The 19,755-nt window shown below is 46.7% G+C and overlaps 2 non-coding genes across 2 annotated transcripts; both read left to right on the forward strand.

Moving 5' to 3' along the window:
• Nucleotides 1–5,366: 5,366 nt before the first annotated feature.
• TRNAH-GUG (transfer RNA histidin (anticodon GUG)) lies at nucleotides 5,367–5,438 on the forward strand. Its single transcript has one exon. It is a non-coding gene; the product is annotated as a tRNA-His (tRNA).
• Nucleotides 5,439–7,834: 2,396 nt separating this feature from the next.
• Nucleotides 7,835–7,906, forward strand: TRNAH-GUG (transfer RNA histidin (anticodon GUG)). Its single transcript has one exon. It is a non-coding gene; the product is annotated as a tRNA-His (tRNA).
• Nucleotides 7,907–19,755: the final 11,849 nt, after the last annotated feature.

The following is a 19,755-nucleotide window of genomic DNA, read 5'->3' on the forward strand; positions in this document are numbered from 1 at the left end:
CCTGTTACTGTTATGAACCTTTTGTTTCTTTAATGCTCCTTGCACACTTTTTCATCGGGTGACTGTAATGTATTTCAACCAAATCTAATTAAGAGCGCATTATGTGGTGACATTTGCAGTACATGAAACATTATAACACTGCCATTTACGTCAATAACCACTAGCTTGATTAAGACATATGTATTGCAGCGACAGTATTTCCCAGTTACAAATGGGAATAAAAACAACATCCGCGAGGGATTGAACCAACGACATTTAACTGATGTTGCCAATGGAGCGCGTTACAGAGAGCGCGAGGTCCCGCCTTTACAGTCACACGCTGATGATAATACAGATGTTTAAATAAACAGGCATATCTGTGGACTTGTGGTCTTTCTACAATGGGACTCATAGTCTAGTCCTAGGCTATTGTAGGCACTGGCGTATCTTTTAGTGGAATGAGAGGCATTCTGTAGTCGCGTGAAAGGACCTTTCAAGTCAATCTGATCTGTATTGTCCTGTGAAAAAAAGCGTTCTTAGACACAGTGAGGAGTTTTTGGGGATAATGGGAAAATCATTTCCAACTAAATGACAGGAATTTCTTAGTCCAATCATGAGGTGTGCTAGGCTTTTTTATACTGTGGCGGAAAGAGAGACAGTATAACAGTCATTATAAATAAAGGGCCAAGGAAGTGACAGTTTATGGAAGGAACAATTTGCACATAGTTTTAGAATGTGGTCAGGAGGAGGACAATGTGCTTACACATATGAAACATTAGAAGGTAGACATTATGGAAGCACGTATATTTCTTTATTTTTATTGTATTTGGGGAGAGGGGGTTAAGATAGCACGTCCAATGTGGAAAAGTGCTTTCCATAGCACCTTGCAGGTGGGCGACATCTAGAGCTGTGCAGTAGCCACCCATGCCCCAGACGTGAAAGAGAACAAGAAGTTACACATGTTGGAAGTGAGGGTGAGACATTGAGGAGATATGATCCCCGTATGAAGCCGAGAGAAGGAGGAGGCGTGAACGTGCATCCATGTATGCAGGCGAGAAGGGAAGGAGCATTGGTCATGCATCCCTGCATGAGGGTGAGACAGGGAGGAGATATGATCCCCGTATGAAGCCGAGAGAAGGAGGAGGCGTGAACGTGCATCCATGTATGCGGGCGAGACAGGAAGGAGCATTGGTCATGCATCCCTGCATGAGGGTGAGACAGGGAGGAGATATGATCCCCGTATGAAGCCGAGAGAAGGAGGAGGCGTGAACGTGCATCCATGTATGCAGGCAAGAAGGGAAGGAGCATTGGTCATGCATCCCTGCATGAGGGTGAGACAGGGAGGAGATATGATCCCCGTATGAAGCCGAGAGAAGGAGGAGGCGTGAACGTGCATCCATGTATGCGGGCGAGACAGGAAGGAGCATTGGTCATGCATCCCTGCATGAGGGTGAGACAGGGAGGAGATATGATCCCCGTATGAAGCCGAGAGAAGGAGAAGGCGTGACCGTGCATCCATGTATGCGGGCGAGACGGAAAGGAGCATTGGTCATGCATCCCTTCCTGAGGGTGAGACAGGGAGGAGATAAAATCCCCGTATGAAGCCGAGAGAACGAGGAGACATGAACGTGCATCCATGTATGCGGGCGAGAAGGGAAGGAGCATTGGTCATGCATCCCTGCATGAGGGTGAGACAGGGAGGAGATAAAATCCCTGTATGAAGCCAAGAGAACGAGGCGGCATGAACATGCATCCTTGTATGCAGGTGTGACATGGAGTCATCATGAACATGCATCCCTTTATAAGGACATAACATGGAGGACGCATGAACATGAATGCCTGAATTTTTTGGTGGTGGCCTTCGGGTGATTTGGCACGTGCAATTGGTGAAGAGCACTTCTCCTGCGCAAAAAAATAAATGTACTATTAGCACCCCGGAGGGAGCCTCTGTACTTCTTATAGGGAGAAAACTCTGCAATGGAAGGGGACAGGGTCAATAACAGCTGTAAACTCTCACAAGACCATCACTGCTCTCACACTTTCCTGCTCTCAGGCTGGCGGGCCATTATCGGCCCTGGCTGCCGCACCATTGCCAGGTTTGTGTAACTATATTATTTCTAATTGGCTCCACTTTGATGACTTTCATTTGGATTCTGACTTGATTATTGAGATCTTAAATAAGTGACTGGGGATCAGGTGTCCACTTATTCTCATGGATAACATCACAACCAACCTTTAATTCAAACATGAGTCATGACATCACAGATGGAGTACAGCTTATGATAGAGGTGGAACGTCACATTGTAGCAGCCCAAGTAGCTTGATGTGATCGTATAGTGGTTAGTACTCTGCGTTGTGGCAGCAGCAACCTCGGTTCGATTCCGAGTCACGGCATTGCGGTGAGGCAATGTCACGGCAGTTGGGCAGATATTTTAGAATTTCCATTAATACATTGGCAATCTCTGTGGAGGACTGAAACAATTCGATATGTCCTGTTACTGTTATGAACCTTTCGTTTCTTTAATGCTCTTTGCACACTTTTTCATCGGGTGACTGTAATGTATTTCAACCAAATCTAATTAAGAGCGCATTATGTGGTGACATTTGCAGTACATGAAACATTATAACACTGCCATTTACGTCAATAACCACTAGCTTGATTAAGACATATGTATTGCAGCAACAGTATTTCCCAGTTACAAATGGGAATAAAAACAACATCCGAGAGGGATTGAACCAACGACATTTAACTGATGTTGCCAATGGAGCGCGTTACAGAGAGCGCGAGGTCCCGCCTTTACAGTCACACGCTGATGATAATACAGATGTTTAAATAAACAGGCATATCTGTGGACTTGTGGTCTTTCTACATAGGGACTCATAGTCTAGTCCTAGGCTATTGTAGGCACTGGCGTATCTTTTAGTGGAATGAGAGGCATTCTGTAGTCGCGTGAAAGGCCCTTTCAAGTCAATCTGATCTGTATTGTCCTGTGAAAAAAAGCGTTCTTAGACACAGTGAGGAGTTTTTGGGCATAATGGGAAAATCATTTCCAACTAAATGACAGGAATTTCTTAGTCCAATCATGAGGTGTGCTAGGCTTTTTTATACTGTGGCGGAAAGAGAGAGAGTATAACAGTCATTATAAATAAAGGGCCAAGGAAGTGACAGTTTATGGAAGGAACAATTTGCACATAGTTTTAGAATGTGGTCAGGAGGAGGACAATGTGCTTACACATATGAAACATTAGAAGGTACACATTATGGAAGCACATATATTTCTTTATTTTTATTGTATTTGGGGAGAGGGGGTTAATATAGCACGTCCAATGTGGAAAAGTGCTTTCCATAGCACCTTGCAGGTGGGCGACATCTAGAGCTGTGCAGTAGCCACCCATGCCCCAGACGTCAAAGAGAACAAGAAGTTACACATGTTGGAAGTGAGGGTGAGACATTGAGGAGATATGATCCCCGTATGAAGCCGAGAGAAGGAGGAGGCGTGAACGTGCATCCATATATGCAGGCGAGAAGGGAAGGAGCATTGGTCATGCATCCCTGCATGAGGGTGAGACAGGGAGGAGATATGATCCCCGTATGAAGCCGAGAGAAGGAGGAGGCGTGAACATGCATCCATGTATGCGGGCGAGACAGGAAGGAGCATTGGTCATGCATCCCTGCATGAGGGTGAGACAGGGAGGAGATATGATCCCCCTATGAAGCCGAGAGAAGGAGGAGGCGTGAACGTGCATCCATGTATGCAGGCGAGAAGGGAAGGAGCATTGGTCATGCCTCCCTGCATGAGGGTGAGACAGGGAGGAGATATGATCCCCGTATGAAGCCGAGAGAAGGAGGAGGCGTGAACGTGCATCCATGTATGCGGGCGAGACAGGAAGGAGCATTGGTCATGCATCCCTGCATGAGGGTGAGACAGGGAGGAGATATGATCCCCCTATGAAGCCGAGAGAAGGAGGAGGCGTGAACGTGCATCCATGTATGCGGGCGAGACGGGAAGGAGCATTGGTCATGCATCCCTTCCTGAGGGTGAGACAGGGAGGAGATAAAATCCCCGAATGAAGCCGAGAGAACGAGGAGACATGAACGTGCATCCATGTATGCGGGCGAGAAGGGAAGGAGCATTGGTCATGCATCCCTGCATGAGGGTGAGACAGGGAGGAGATATGATCCCCCTATGAAGCCGAGAGAAGGAGGAGGCGTGAACATGCATCCATGTATGCAGGCGAGAAGGGAAGGAGCATTGGTCATGCATCCCTGCATGAGGGTGAGACAGGGAGGAGATATGATCCCCCTATGAAGCCGAGAGAAGGAGGAGGCGTGAACGTGCATCCATGTATGCAGGCGAGAAGGGAAGGAGCATTGGTCATGCCTCCCTGCATGAGGGTGAGACAGGGAGGAGATATGATCCCCGTATGAAGCCGAGAGAAGGAGGAGGCGTGAACGTGCATCCATGTATGCGGGCGAGACAGGAAGGAGCATTGGTCATGCATCCCTGCATGAGGGTGAGACAGGGAGGAGATATGATCCCCCTATGAAGCCGAGAGAAGGAGGAGGCGTGAACGTGCATCCATGTATGCGGGCGAGACGGGAAGGAGCATTGGTCATGCATCCCTTCCTGAGGGTGAGACAGGGAGGAGATAAAATCCCCGAATGAAGCCGAGAGAACGAGGAGACATGAACGTGCATCCATGTATGCGGGCGAGAAGGGAAGGAGCATTGGTCATGCATCCCTGCATGAGGGTGAGACAGGGAGGAGATAAAATCCCTGTATGAAGCCAAGAGAACGAGGCGGCATGAACATGCATCCTTGTATGCAGGTGTGACATGGAGTCATCATGAACATGCATCCCTTTATAAGGACATAACATGGAGGACGCATGAACATGAATGCCTGAATTTTATGGTGGTGGCCTTCGGGTGATTTGGAACGTGCAATTGGTGAAGAGCACTTCTCCTGCGCAAAAAAATAAATGTACTATTAGCACCCCGGAGGGAGCCTCTGCACTTCTTATAGGGAGAAAACTCTGCAATGGAAGGGGACAGGGTCAATAACAGCTGTAAACTCTCACAAGACCATCACTGCTCTCACACTTTCCTGCTCTCAGGCTGGCGGGCCATTATCGGCCCTGGCTGCCGCACCATTGCCAGGTTTGTGTAACTGTATTATTTCTAATTGGCTCCACTTTGATGACTTTCATTTGGATTCTGACTTGATTATTGAGATCTTAAATAAGTGACTGGGGATCAGGTGTCCACTTATTCTCATGGATAACATCACAACCAACCTTTAATTCAAACATGAGTCATGACATCACAGATGGAGTACAGCTTATGATAGAGGTGGAACGTCACATTGTAGCAGCCCAAGTAGCTCGCTGTGATCGTATAGTGGTTAGTACTCTGCGTTGTGGCCGCAGCAACCTCGGTTCGAATCCGAGTCACGGCATTGCGGTGAGGCAATGTCACGGCAGTTGGGCAGATATTTTAGAATTTCCATTAATACATTGGCAATCTCTGTGGAGGACTGAAACAATTCGATATGTCCTGTTACTGTTATGAACCTTTTGTTTCTTTAATGCTCTTTGCACACTTTTTCATCAGGTGACTGTAATGTATTTCAACCAAATCTAATTAAGAGCGCATTATGTGGTGACATTTGCAGTACATGAAACATTATAACACTGCCATTTACGTCAATAACCACTAGCTTGATTACGACATATGTATTGCAGCGACAGTATTTCCCAGTTACAAATGGGAATAAAAACAACATCCGCGAGGGATTGAACCAACAACATTTAACTGATGTTGCCAATGGAGCGCGTTACAGAGAGCGCGATGTCCCGCCTTTACAGTCACACGCTGATGATAATACAGATGTTTAAATAAACAGGCATATCTGTGGACTTGTGGTCTTTCTACATTGGGACTCATAGTCTAGTCCTAGGCTAGTGTAGGCACTGGCGTATCTTTTAGTGGAATGAGAGGCATTCTGTAGTCGCGTGAAAGGACCTTTCAAGTCAATCTGATCTGTATTGTCAAGTGAAAAAAAGCGTTCTTAGACACAGTGAGGAGTTTTTGGGGATAATGGGAAAATCATTTCCAACTAAATGACAGGAATTTCTTAGTCCAATCATGAGGTGTGCTAGGCTTTTTTATACTGTGGCGGAAAGAGAGAGAGTATAACAGTCATTATAAATAAAGGGCCAAGGAAGTGACAGTTTATGGAAGGAACAATTTGCACATAGTTTTAGAATGTGGTCAGGAGGAGGACAATTGCTTACACATATGAAACATTAGAAGGTAGACATTATGGAAGCACATATATTTCTTTATTTTTATTGTATTTGGGGAGAGGGGGTTAATATAGCACGTCCAATGTGGAAAAGTGCTTTCCATAGCACCTTGCAGGTGGGCGACATCTAGAGCTGTGCAGTAGCCACCCATGCCCCAGACGTCAAAGAGAACAAGAAGTTACACATGTTGGAAGTGAGGGTGAGACATTGAGGAGATATGATCCCCGTATGAAGCCGAGAGAAGGAGGAGGCGTGAACGTGCATCCATGTATGCAGGCGAGAAGGGAAGGAGCATTGGTCATGCATCCCTGCATGAGGGTGAGACAGGGAGGAGATATGATCCCCGTATGAAGCCGAGAGAAGGAGGAGGCGTGAACGTGCATCCATGTATGCGGGCGAGACAGGAAGGAGCGTTGGTCATGCATCCCTGCATGAGGGTGAGACAGGGAGGAGATATGATCCCCTTTTGAAGCCGAGAGAAGGAGGAGGCGTGAACGTGCATCCATGTATGCAGGCGAGAAGGGAAGGAGCATTGGTCATGCATCCCTGCATGAGGGTGAGACAGGGAGGAGATATGATCCCCGTATGAAGACGAGAGAAGGAGGAGGCGTGAACGTGCATCCATGTATGCGGGCGAGACAGGAAGGAGCATTGGTCATGCATCCCTGCATGAGGGTGAGACAGGGAGGAGATATGATCCCCGTATGAAGCAGAGAGAAGGAGGAGGCGTGAACGTGCATCCATGTATGCGGGCGAGACGGGAAGGAGCATTGGTCATGCATCCCTTCCTGAGGGTGAGACAGGGAGGAGATAAAATCCCCGTATGAAGCAGAGAGAACGAAGAGACATGAACGTGCATCCATGTATGCGGGCGAGAAGGGAAGGAGCATTGGTCATGCATCCCTGCATGAGGGTGAGACAGGGAGGAGATAAAATCCCTGTATGAAGCCAAGAGAACGAGGCGGCAATAACATGCATCCTTGTATGCAGGAATGACATGGAGTCATCATGAACATGCATCCCTTTATAAGGACATAACATGGAGGACGCATGAACATGAATGCCTGAATTTTATGGTGGTGGCCTTCGGGTGATTTGGCACGTGCAATTGGTGAAGAGCACTTCTCCTGCGCAAAAAAATAAATTTACTATTAGCACCCGGAGGGAGCCTCTGCACTTCTTATAGGGAGAAAACTCTGCAATGGAAGGGGACAGGGTCAATAACAGCTGTAAACTCTCACAAGACCATCACTGCTCTCACACTTTCCTGCTCTCAGGCTGGCGGGCCATTATCGGCCCTGGCTGCCGCACCATTGCCAGGTTTGTGTAACTATATTATTTCTAATTGGCTCCACTTTGATGACTTTCATTTGGATTCTGACTTGATTATTGAGATCTTTAATAAGTGACTGGGGATCAGGTGTCCACTTATTCTCATGGATAACATCACAACCAACCTTTAATTCAAACATGAGTCATGACATCACAGATGGAGTACAGCTTATGATAGAGTTGGAACGTCACATGGTAGCAGCCCAAGTAGCTCGCTGTGATAGTATAGTGGTTAGTACCCTGCGTTGTGGCCGCAGCAACCTCGGTTCGAATCCGAGTCACGGCATTGCGGTGAGGCAATGTCACGGCAGTTGGGCAGATATTTTAGAATTTCCATTAATACATTGGCAATCTCTGTGGAGGACTGAAACAATTCGATATGTCCTGTTACTGTTATGAACCTTTTGTTTCTTTAATGCTCTCTGCACACTTTTTCATCGGGTGACTGTAATGTATTTCAACCAAATCTAATTAAGAGCGCATTATGTGGTGACATTTGCAGTACATGAAACATTATAACACTGCCATTTACGTCAATAACCACTAGCTTGATTAAGACATATGTATTGCAGCGACAGTATTTCCCAGTTACAAATGGGAATAAAAACAACATCCGCGAGGGATTGAACCAACGACATTTAACTGATGTTGCCAATGGAGCGCGTTACAGAGAGCGCGAGGTCCCGCCTTTACAGTCACACGCTGATGATAATACAGATGTTTAAATAAACAGGCATATCTGTGGACTTGTGGTCTTTCTACATTGGGACTCATAGTCTAGTCCTAGGCTATTGTAGGCACTGGCGTATCTTTTAGTGGAATGAGAGGCATTCTGTAGTCGCGTGAAAGGACCTTTCAAGTCAATCTGATCTGTATTGTCCTGTGAAAAAAAGCGTTCTTAGACACAGTGAGGAGTTTTTGGGGATAATGGGAAAATCATTTCCAACTAAATGACAGGAATTTCTTAGTCCAATCATGAGGTGTGCTAGGCTTTTTTATACTGTGGCGGAAAGAGAGAGAGTATAACAGTCATTATAAATAAAGGGCCAAGGAAGTGACAGTTTATGGAAGGAACAATTTGCACATAGTTTTAGAATGTGGTCAGGAGGAGGACAATGTGCTTACACATATGAAACATTAGAAGGTAGACATTATGGAAGCACATATATTTCTTTATTTTTATTGTATTTGGGGAGAGGGGGTTAATATAGCACGTCCAATGTGGAAAAGTGCTTTCCATAGCACCTTGCAGGTGGGCGACATCTAGAGCTGTGCAGTAGCCACCCATGCCCCAGACGTCAAAGAGAACAAGAAGTTACACATGTTGGAAGTGAGGGTGAGACATTGAGGAGATATGATCCCCGTATGAAGCCGAGAGAAGGAGGAGGCGTGAACGTGCATCCATGTATGCAGGCGAGAAGGGAAGGAGCATTGGTCATGCATCCCTGCATGAGGGTGAGACAGGGAGGAGATATGATCCCCGTCTGAAGCCGAGAGAAGGAGGAGGCGTGAACGTGCATCCACGTATGCGGGCGAGACAGGAAGGAGCGTTGGTCATGCATCCCTGCATGAGGGTGAGACAGGGAGGAGATATGATCCCCGTATGAAGCCGAGAGAAGGAGGAGGCGTGAACGTGCATCCATGTATGCAGACGAGAAGGGAAGGAGCATTGGTCATGCATCCCTGCATGAGGGTGAGACAGGGAGGAGATATGATCGCCGTATGAAGCCGAGAGAAGGAGGAGGCGTGAACGTGCATCCATGTATGCGGGCGAGACAGGAAGGAGCATTGGTCATGCATCCCTGCATGAGGGTGAGACAGGGAGGAGATATGATCCCCGTATGAAGCCGAGAGAAGGAGGAGGCGTGAACGTGCATCCATGTATGCGGGCGAGACGGGAAGGAGCATTGGTCATGCATCCCTTCCTGAGGGTGAGACAGGGAGGAGATAAAATCCCCGTATGAAGCAGAGAGAACGAGGAGACATGAACGTGCATCCATGTATGCGGGCGAGAAGGGAAGGAGCATTGGTCATGCATCCCTGCATGAGGGTGAGACAGGGAGGAGATAAAATCCCTGTATGAAGCCAAGAGAACGAGGCGGCATGAACATGCATCCTTGTATGCAGGTGTGACATGGAGTCATCATGAACATGCATCCCTTTATAAGGACATAACATGGAGGACGCATGAACATGAATGCCTGAATTTTATGGTGGTGGCCTTCGGGTGATTTGGCACGTGCAATTGGCGAAGAGCACTTCTCCTGTGCAAAAAAATAAATGTACTATTAGCGCCCCGGAGGGAGCCTCTGCACTTCTTATAGGGAGAAAACTCTGCAATGGAAGGGGACAGGGTCAATAACAGCTGTAAACTCTCACAAGACCATCACTGCTCTCACACTTTCCTGCTCTCAGGCTGGCGGGCCATTATCGGCCCTGGCTGCCGCACCATTGCCAGGTTTGTGTAACTATATTATTTGTAATTGGCTCCACTTTGATGACTTGCATTTGGATTCTGACTTGATTATTGAGATCTTAAATAAGTGACTGGGGATCAGGTGTCCACTTATTCTCATGGATAACATCACAACCAACCTTTAATTCAAACATGAGTCATGACATCACAGATGGAGTACAGCTTATGATAGAGGTGGAACGTCACATTGTAGCAGCCCAAGTAGCTCGCTGTGATCGTATAGTGGTTAGTACTCTGTGTTGTGGTCGCAGCAACCTCGGTTCGAATCCGAGTCACGGCATTGCGGTGAGGCAATGTCACGGCAGTTGGGCAGATATTTTAGAATTTCCATTAATACATTGGCAATCTCTGTGGAGGACTGAAACAATTCGATATGTCCTGTTACTGTTATGAACCTTTTGTTTCTTTAATGCTCTTTGCACACTTTTTCATCGGGTGACTGTAATGTATTTCAACCAAATCTAATTAAGAGCGCATTATGTGGTGACATTTGCAGTACATGAAACATTATAACACTGCCATTTACGTCAACAACCACTAGCTTGATTAAGACATATGTATTGCAGCGGCAGTATTTTCCAGTTACAAATGGGAATAAAAACAACATCCGCGAGGGATTGAACCAACGACATTTAACTGATGTTGCCAATGGAGCGCGTTACAGAGAGCGCGAGGTCCCGCCTTTACAGTCACACGCTGATGATAATACAGATGTTTAAATAAACAGGCATATCTGTGGACTTGTGGTCTTTCTACATTGGGACTCATAGTCTAGTCCTAGGCTATTGTAGGCACTGGCGTATCTTTTAGTGGAATGAGAGGCATTCTGTAGTCGCGTGAAAGGACCTTTCAAGTCAATCTGATCTGTATTGTCCTGTGAAAAAAAGCGTTCTTAGACACAGTGAGGAGTTTTTGGGGATAATGGGAAAATCATTTCCAACTAAATGACAGGAATTTCTTAGTCCAATCATGAGGTGTGCTAGGCTTTTTTATACTGTGGCGGAAAGAGAGAGAGAGTATAACAGTCATTATAAATAAAGGGCCAAGGAAGTGACAGTTTATGGAAGGAACAATTTGCACATAGTTTTAGAATGTGGTCAGGAGGAGGACAATGTGCTTACACATATGAAACATTAGAAGGTAGACATTATGGAAGCACATATATTTCTTTATTTTTATTGTATTTGGGGAGAGGGGGTTAATATAGCACGTCCAATGTGGAAAAGTGCTTTCCATAGCACCTTGCAGGTGGGCGACATCTAGAGCTGTGCAGTAGCCACCCATGCCCCAGACGTCAAAGAGAACAAGAAGTTACACATGTTGGAAGTGAGGGTGAGACATTGAGGAGATATGATCCCCGTATGAAGCCGAGAGAAGGAGGAGGCATGAACGTGCATCCATGTATGCAGGCGAGAAGGGAAGGAGCATTGGTCATGCATCCCTGCATGAGGGTGAGACAGGGAGGAGATATGATCCCCGTATGAAGCCAAGAGAAGGAGGAGGCATGAACGTGCATCCATGTATACGGGCGAGACAGGAAGGAGCATTGGTCATGCATCCCTGCATGAGGGTGAGACAGGGAGGAGATATGATCCCTGTATGAAGCCGAGAGAAGGAGGAGGCGTGAACGTGCATCCATGTATGCAGACGAGAAGGGAAGGAGCATTGGTCATGCATCCCTGCATGAGGGTGAGACAGGGAGGAGATATGATCCCTGTATTAAGCTGAGAGAAGGAGGAGGCGTGAACGTGCATCCATGTATGCAGGCGAGAAGGGAAGGAGCATTGGTCATGCATCCCTGCATGAGGGTGAGACGGGGAGGAGATATGATCCCCGTATGAAGCCGAGAGAAGGAGGAGGCGTGAACGTGCATCCATGTATGCGGGCGAGACAGGAAGGAGCATTGGTCATGCATCCCTGCATGAGGGTGAGACAGGGAGGAGATATGATCCCCGTATGAAGCCGAGAGAAGGAGGAGGCGTGAACGTGCATCCATGTATGCGGGCGAGACGGGAAGGAGCATTGGTCATGCATCCCTTCCTGAGGGTGAGACAGGGAGGAGATAAAATCCCCGTATGAAGCAGAGAGAACGAGGAGACATGAACGTGCATCCATGTATGCGGGCGAGAAGGGAAGGAGCATTGGTCATGCATCCCTGCATGAGGGTGAGACAGGGAGGAGATAAAATCCCTGTATGAAGCCAAGAGAACGAGGCGGCATGAACATGCATCCTTGTATGCAGGTGTGACATGGAGTCATCATGAACATGCATCCCTTTATAAGGACATAACATGGAGGACGCATGAACATGAATGCCTGAATTTTATGGTGGTGGCCTTCTGGTGATTTGGCACGTGCAATTGGTGAAGAGCACTTCTCCTGCGCAAAAAATAAATTTACTATTAGCACCCAGGAGGGAGCCTCTGCACTTCTTATATGGAGAAAACTCTGCAATGGAAGGGGACAGGGTCAATAACAGCTGTAAACTCTCACAAGACCATCACTGCTCTCACACTTTCCTGCTCTCAGGCTGGCGGGCCATTATCGGCCCTGGCTGCCGCACCATTGCCAGGTTTGTGTAACTATATTATTTCTAATTGGCTCCACTTTGATGACTTTCATTTGGATTCTGACTTGATTATTGAGATCTTAAATAAGTGACTGGGGATCAGGTGCCCACTTATTCTCATGGATAACATCACAACCAACCTTTAATTCAAACATGAGTCATGAAATCACAGATGGAGTACAGCTTATGATAGAGGTGGAACTTCGCGTTTTAGCAGCCCAAGTAGCTCGCCGTGATCTTATAGTGGTTAGTACTCTGTGTTGTGGTCGCAGCAACCTCGGTTCGAATCCGAATCACAGCATTGCGGTGAGGCAATGTCACTGCAGTTGGGCAGATATTTTAGAATTTCCATTAATACATTGGCAATCTCTGTGGAGGACTGAAACAATTCGATATGTCCTGTTACTGTTATGAACCTTTTGTTTCTTTAATGCTCTTTGCACACTTTTTCATCGGGTGACTGTAATGTATTTCAACCAAATCTAATTAAGAGCGCATTATGTGGTGACATTTGCAGTACATGAAACATTATAACACTGCCATTTACGTCAACAACCACTAGCTTGATTAAGACATATGTATTGCAGCGACAGTATTTCCCAGTTACAAATGGGAATAAAAACAACATCCGCGAGGGATTGAACCAACGACATTTAACTGATGTTGCCAATGGAGCGCGTTACAGAGAGCGCGAGGTCCCGCCTTTACAGTCACACGCTGATGATAATACAGATGTTTAAATAAACAGGCATATCTGTGGACTTGTGGTCTTTCTACATTGGGACTCATAGTCTAGTCCTAGGCTATTGTAGGCACTGGCGTATCTTTTAGTGGAATGAGAGGCATTCTGTAGTCGCGTGAAAGGACCTTTCAAGTCAATCTGATCTGTATTGTCCTGTGAAAAAAAGCGTTCTTAGACACAGTGAGGAGTTTTTGGGGATAATGGGAAAATCATTTCCAACTAAATGACAGGAATTTCTTAGTCCAATCATGAGGTGTGCTAGGCTTTTTTATACTGTGGTGGAAAGAGAGAGAGAGTATAACAGTCATTATAAATAAAGGGCCAAGGAAGTGACAGTTTATGGAAGGAACAATTTGCACATAGTTTTAGAATGTGGTCAGGAGGAGGACAATGTGCTTACACATATGAAACATTAGAAGGTAGACATTATGGAAGCACATATATTTCTTTATTTTTATTGTATTTGGGGAGAGGGGGTTAATATAGCACGTCCAATGTGGAAAAGTGCTTTCCATAGCACCTTGCAGGTGGGCGACATCTAGAGCTGTGCAGTAGCCACCCATGCCCCAGACGTCAAAGAGAACAAGAAGTTACACATGTTGGAAGTGAGGGTGAGACATTGAGGAGATATGATCCCCGTATGAAGCCGAGAGAAGGAGGAGGCATGAACGTGCATCCATGTATGCAGGCGAGAAGGGAAGGAGCATTGGTCATGCATCCCTGCATGAGGGTGAGACAGGGAGGAGATATGATCCCCGTATGAAGCCGAGAGAAGGAGGAGGCATGAACGTGCATCCATGTATACGGGCGAGACAGGAAGGAGCATTGGTCATGCATCCCTGCATGAGGGTGAGACAGGGAGGAGATATGATCCCTGTATGAAGCCGAGAGAAGGAGGAGGCGTGAACGTGCATCCATGTATGCAGACGAGAAGGGAAGGAGCATTGGTCATGCATCCCTGCATGAGGGTGAGACAGGGAGGAGATATGATCCCCGTATGAAGCCGAGAGAAGGAGGAGGCGTGAACGTGCATCCATGTATGTGGGCGAGACAGGAAGGAGCATTGGTCATGCATCCCTGCATGAGGGTGAGACAGGGAGGAGATATGATCCCCGTATGAAGCCGAGAGAAGGAGGAGGCGTGAACGTGCATCCATGTATGCGGGTGAGACGGGAAGGAGCATTGGTCATGCATCCCTTCCTGAGGGTGAGACAGGGAGGAGATAAAATCCCTGTATGAAGCAGAGAGAACGAGGAGACATGAATGTGCATCCATGTATGCAGGCGAGAAGGGAAGGAGCATTGGTCATGCATCCCTGCATGAGGGTGAGACAGGGAGGAGATAAAATCCCTGTATGAAGCCAAGAGAACGAGGCGGCATGAACATGCATCCTTGTATGCAGGTGTGACATGGAGTCATCATGAACATGCATCCCTTTATAAGGACATAACATGGAGGACGCATGAACATGAATACCTGAATTTTATGGTGGTGGCCTTCAGGTGATTTGGCACGTGCAATTTGTGAAGAGCACTTCTCCTGCGCAAAAAAATAAATTTACCATTAGCACCCCGGAGGGAGCCTCTGCACTTCTTATAGGGAGAAAACTCTGCAATGGAAGGGGACAGGGTCAATAACAGCTGTAAACTCTCACAAGACCATCACTGCTCCCACACTTTCCTGCTCTCAGGCTGGCGGGCCATTATCGGCCCTGGCTGCCGCACCATTGCCAGGTTTGTGCAACTATATTATTTCTAATTGGCTCCACTTTGATGACTTTCATTTGGATTCTGACTTGATTATTGAGATCTTAAATAAGTGACTGGGAATCAGGTGTCCACTTATTCTCATGGATAACATCACAACCAACCTTTAATTCAAACATGAGTCATGAAATCACAGATGGAGTACAGCTTATGATAGAGGTGGAACTTAGCGTTTTAGCAGCCCAAGTAGCTCGCCGTGATCTTATAGTGGTTAGTACTCTGTGTTGTGGTCGCAGCAACCTCGGTTCGAATCCGAGTCACAGCATTGCGGTGAGGCAATGTCACTGCAGTTGGGCAGATATTTTAGAATTTCCATTAATACATTGGCAATCTCTGTGGAGGACTGAAACAATTCGATATGTCCTGTTACTGTTATGAACCTTTTGTTTCTTTAATGCTCTTTGCACACTTTTTCATCGGGTGACTGTAATGTATTTCAACCAAATCTAATTAAGAGCGCATTATGTGGTGACATTTGCAGTACATGAAACATTATAACACTGCCATTTACGTCAATAACCACTAGCTTGATTAAGACATATGTATTGCAGCGACAGTATTTCCCAGTTACAAATGGGAATAAAAACAACATCCGCGAGGGATTGAACCAACGACATTTAACTGATGTTGCCAATGGAGCGCGTTACAGAGAGCGCGAGGTCCCGCCTTTACAGTCACACGCTGATGATAATACAGATGTTTAAATAAACAGGCATATCTGTGGACTTGTGGTCTTTCTACATTGGGACTCATAGTCTAGTCCTAGGCTATTGTAGGCACTGGCGTATCTTTTAGTGGAATGAGAGGCATTCTGTAGTCGCGTGAAAGGACCTTTCAAGTCAATCTGATCTGTATTGTCCTGTGAAAAAAAGCGTTCTTAGACACAGTGAGGAGTTTTTGGGGATAATGGGAAAATCATTTCCAACTAAATGACAGGAATTTCTTAGTCCAATCATGAGGTGTGCTAGGCTTTTTTATACTGTGGCGGAAAGAGAGAGAGTATAACAGTCATTATAAATAAAGGGCCAAGGAAGTGACAGTTTATGGAAGGAACAATTTGCACATCGTTTTAGAATGTGGTCAGGAGGAGGACAATGTGCTTACACATATGAAACATTAGAAGGTACACATTATGGAAGCACATATATTTCTTTATTTTTATTGTATTTGGGGAGAGGGGGTTAATATAGCACGTCCAATGTGGAAAAGTGCTTTCCATAACACCTTGCAGGTGGGCGACATCTAGAGCTGTGCAGTAGCCACCCATGCCCCAGACGTCAAAGAGAACAAGAAGTTACAAAGGTTGGAAGTGAGGGTGAGACATTGAGGAGATATGATCCCCGTATGAAGCCGAGAGAAGGAGGAGGCATGAACGTGCATCCATGTATGCAGGCGAGAAGGGAAGGAGCATTGGTCATGCATCCCTGCATGAGGGTGAGACAGGGAGGAGATATGATCCCCGTATGAAGCCGAGAGAAGGAGGAGGCGTGAACGTGCATCCATGTATGCGGGCGAGACAGGAAGGAGCATTGGTCATGCATCCCTGCATGAGGGTGGGAGAGGGAGGAGATATGATCCCCGTATGAAGCCGAGAGAAGGAGGAGGCGTGAACGTGCATCCATGTATGCAGGCGAGAAGGGAAGGAGCATTGGTCATGCATCCCTGCATGAGGGTGAGACAGGGAGGAGATATGATCCCCGTATGAAGCCGAGAGAAGGAGGAGGCGTGAACGTGCATCCATGTATGCGGGCGAGACAGGAAGGAGCATTGGTCATGCATCCCTGCATGAGGGTGAGACAGGGAGGAGATATGATCCCCGTATCAAGCCGAGAGAAGGAGGAGGCGTGAACGTGCATCCATGTATGTGGGCGAGACGGGAAGGAGCATTGGTCATGCATCCCTTCCTGAGGGTGAGACAGGGAGGAGATAAAATCCCTGTATGAAGCCGAGAGAACGAGGAGACATGAATGTGCATCCATGTATGCAGGCGAGAAGGGAAGGAGCATTGGTCATGCATCCCTGCATGAGGGTGAGACAGGGAGGAGATAAAATCCCTGTATGAAGCCAAGAGAACGAGGCGGCATGAACATGCATCCTTGTATGCAGGTGTGACATGGAGTCATCATGAACATGCATCCCTTTATAAGGACATAACATGGAGGACGCATGAACATGAATGCCTGAATTTTATGGTGGTGGCCTTCGGGTGATTTGGCACGTGCAATTGGTGAAGAGCACTTCTCCTGCGCAAAAAAATAAATTTACTATTAGCACCCCGGAGGGAGCCTCTGCACTTCTTATAGGGAGAAAACTCTGCAATGGAAGGGGACAGGGTCAATAACAGCTGTAAACTCTCACAAGACCATCACTGCTCTCACACTTTCCTGCTCTCAGGCTGGCGGGCCATTATCGGCCCTGGCTTCTGCACCATTGCCAGGTTTGTGTAACTATATTATTTCTAATTGGCTCCACTTTGATGACTTTCATTTGGATTCTGACTTGATTATTGAGATCTTAAATAAGTGACTGGGGATCAGGTGTCCACTTATTCTCATGGATAACATCACAACCAACCTTTAATTCAAACATGAGTCATGACATCACAGATGGAGTACAGCTTATGATAGAGGTGGAACGTCACATTGTAGCAGCCCAAGTAGCTCGTTGTGATCGTATAGTGGTTAGTACTCTGCGTTGTGGCCGCAGCAACCTCGGTTCGAATCCGAGTCACGGCATTTCGGTGAGGCAATGTCACAGCAGTTGGGCAGATATTTTAGAATTTCCATTAATACATTGGCAATCTCTGTGGAGGACTGAAACAATTCGATATGTCCTGTTACTGTTATGAACCTTTTGTTTCTTTAATGCTCTTTGCACACTTTTCCATCGGGTGACTGTAATGTATTTCAACCAAATCTAATTAAGAGCGCATTATGTGGTGACATTTGCAGTACATGAAACATTATAACACTGCCATTTACGTCAATAACCACTAGCTTGATTAAGACATATGTATTGCAGCGACAGTATTTCCCAGTTACAAATGGGAATAAAAACAACATCCGCGAGGGATTGAACCAACGACATTTAACTGATGTTGCCAATGGAGCGCGTTACAGAGAGCGCGAGGTCCCGCCTTTACAGTCACACACTGATGATAATACAGATGTTTAAATAAACAGGCATATCTGTGGACTTGTGGTCTTTCTACATTGGGACTCATAGTCTAGTCCTAGGCTATTGTAGGCACTGGCGTATCTTTTAGTGGAATGAGAGGCATTCTGTAGTCGCGTGAAAGGGCCTTTCAAGTCAATCTGATCTGTATTGTCCTGTGAAAAAAAGCGTTCTTCGACACAGTGAAGAGTTTTTGGGGATAATGGGAAAATCATTTCCAACTAAATGACAGGTATTTCTTAGTCCAATCATGAGGTGTGCTAGGCTTTTTTATACTGTGGCGGAAAGAGAGAGAGTATAACAGTCATTATAAATAAAGGGCCAAGGAAGTGACAGTTTATGGAAGGAACAATTTGCACATAGTTTTAGAATGTGGTCAGGAGGAGGACAATGTGCTTACACATATGAAACATTATAAGGTAGACATTATGGAAGCACATATATTTCTTTATTTCTATTGTATTTGGGGAGAGGGGGTTAATATAGCACGTCCAATGTGGAAAAGTGCTTTCCATAGCACCTTGCAGGTGGGCGACATCTAGAGCTGTGCAGTAGCCACCCATGCCCCAGAAGTCAAAGAGAACAAGAAGTTACACATGTTGGAAGTGAGGGTGAGACATTGAGGAGATATTATCCCCGTATGAAGCCGAGAGAAGGAGGAGGCATGAACGTGCATCCATGTATGCAGGCGAGAAGGGAAGGAGCATTGGTCATGCATCCCTGCATGAGGGTGAGACAGGGAGGAGATATGATCCCCGTATGAAGCCGAGAGAAGGAGGAGGCGTGAACGTGCATCCATGTATGCGGGCGAGACAGGAAGGAGCATTGGTCATGCATCCCTGCATGAGGGTGAGACAGGGAGGAGATATGATCCCCGTATGAAGCCGAGAGAAGGAGGAGGCGTGAACGTGCATCCATGTATGCAGGCGAGAAGGGAAGGAGCATTGGGCATGCATCCCTGCATGAGGGTGAGACAGGGAGGAGATATGATCCCCGTATGAAGCCGAGAGAAGGAGGAGGCGTGAACGTGCATCCATGTATGCGGGCGAGACAGGAAGGAGTGTTGGTCATGCATCCCTGCATGAGGGTGAGACAGGGAGGAGATATGATCCCCGTATGAAGCCGAGAGAAGGAGGAGGCGTGAACGTGCATCCATGTATGCAGGCGAGAAGGGAAGGAGCATTGGTCATGCATCCCTGCATGAGGGTGAGACAGGGAGGAGATATGATCCCCGTATGAAGCCGAGAGAAGGAGGAGGCGTGAACGTGCATCCATGTATGCGGGCGAGACAGGAAGGAGCATTGGTCATGCATCCCTGCATGAGGGTGAGACAGGGAGGAGATATGATCCCCGTATGAAGCCGAGAGAAGGAGGAGGCGTGAACGTGCATCCATGTATGCGGGCGAGA

Source organism: Ambystoma mexicanum (assembly GCF_040938575.1).
Source record: "Ambystoma mexicanum isolate Mex_15411 chromosome 12 unlocalized genomic scaffold, UKY_AmexF1_1 Mex_chr12_unloc.1, whole genome shotgun sequence".
Taxonomy (NCBI): domain Eukaryota; kingdom Metazoa; phylum Chordata; class Amphibia; order Caudata; family Ambystomatidae; genus Ambystoma; species Ambystoma mexicanum.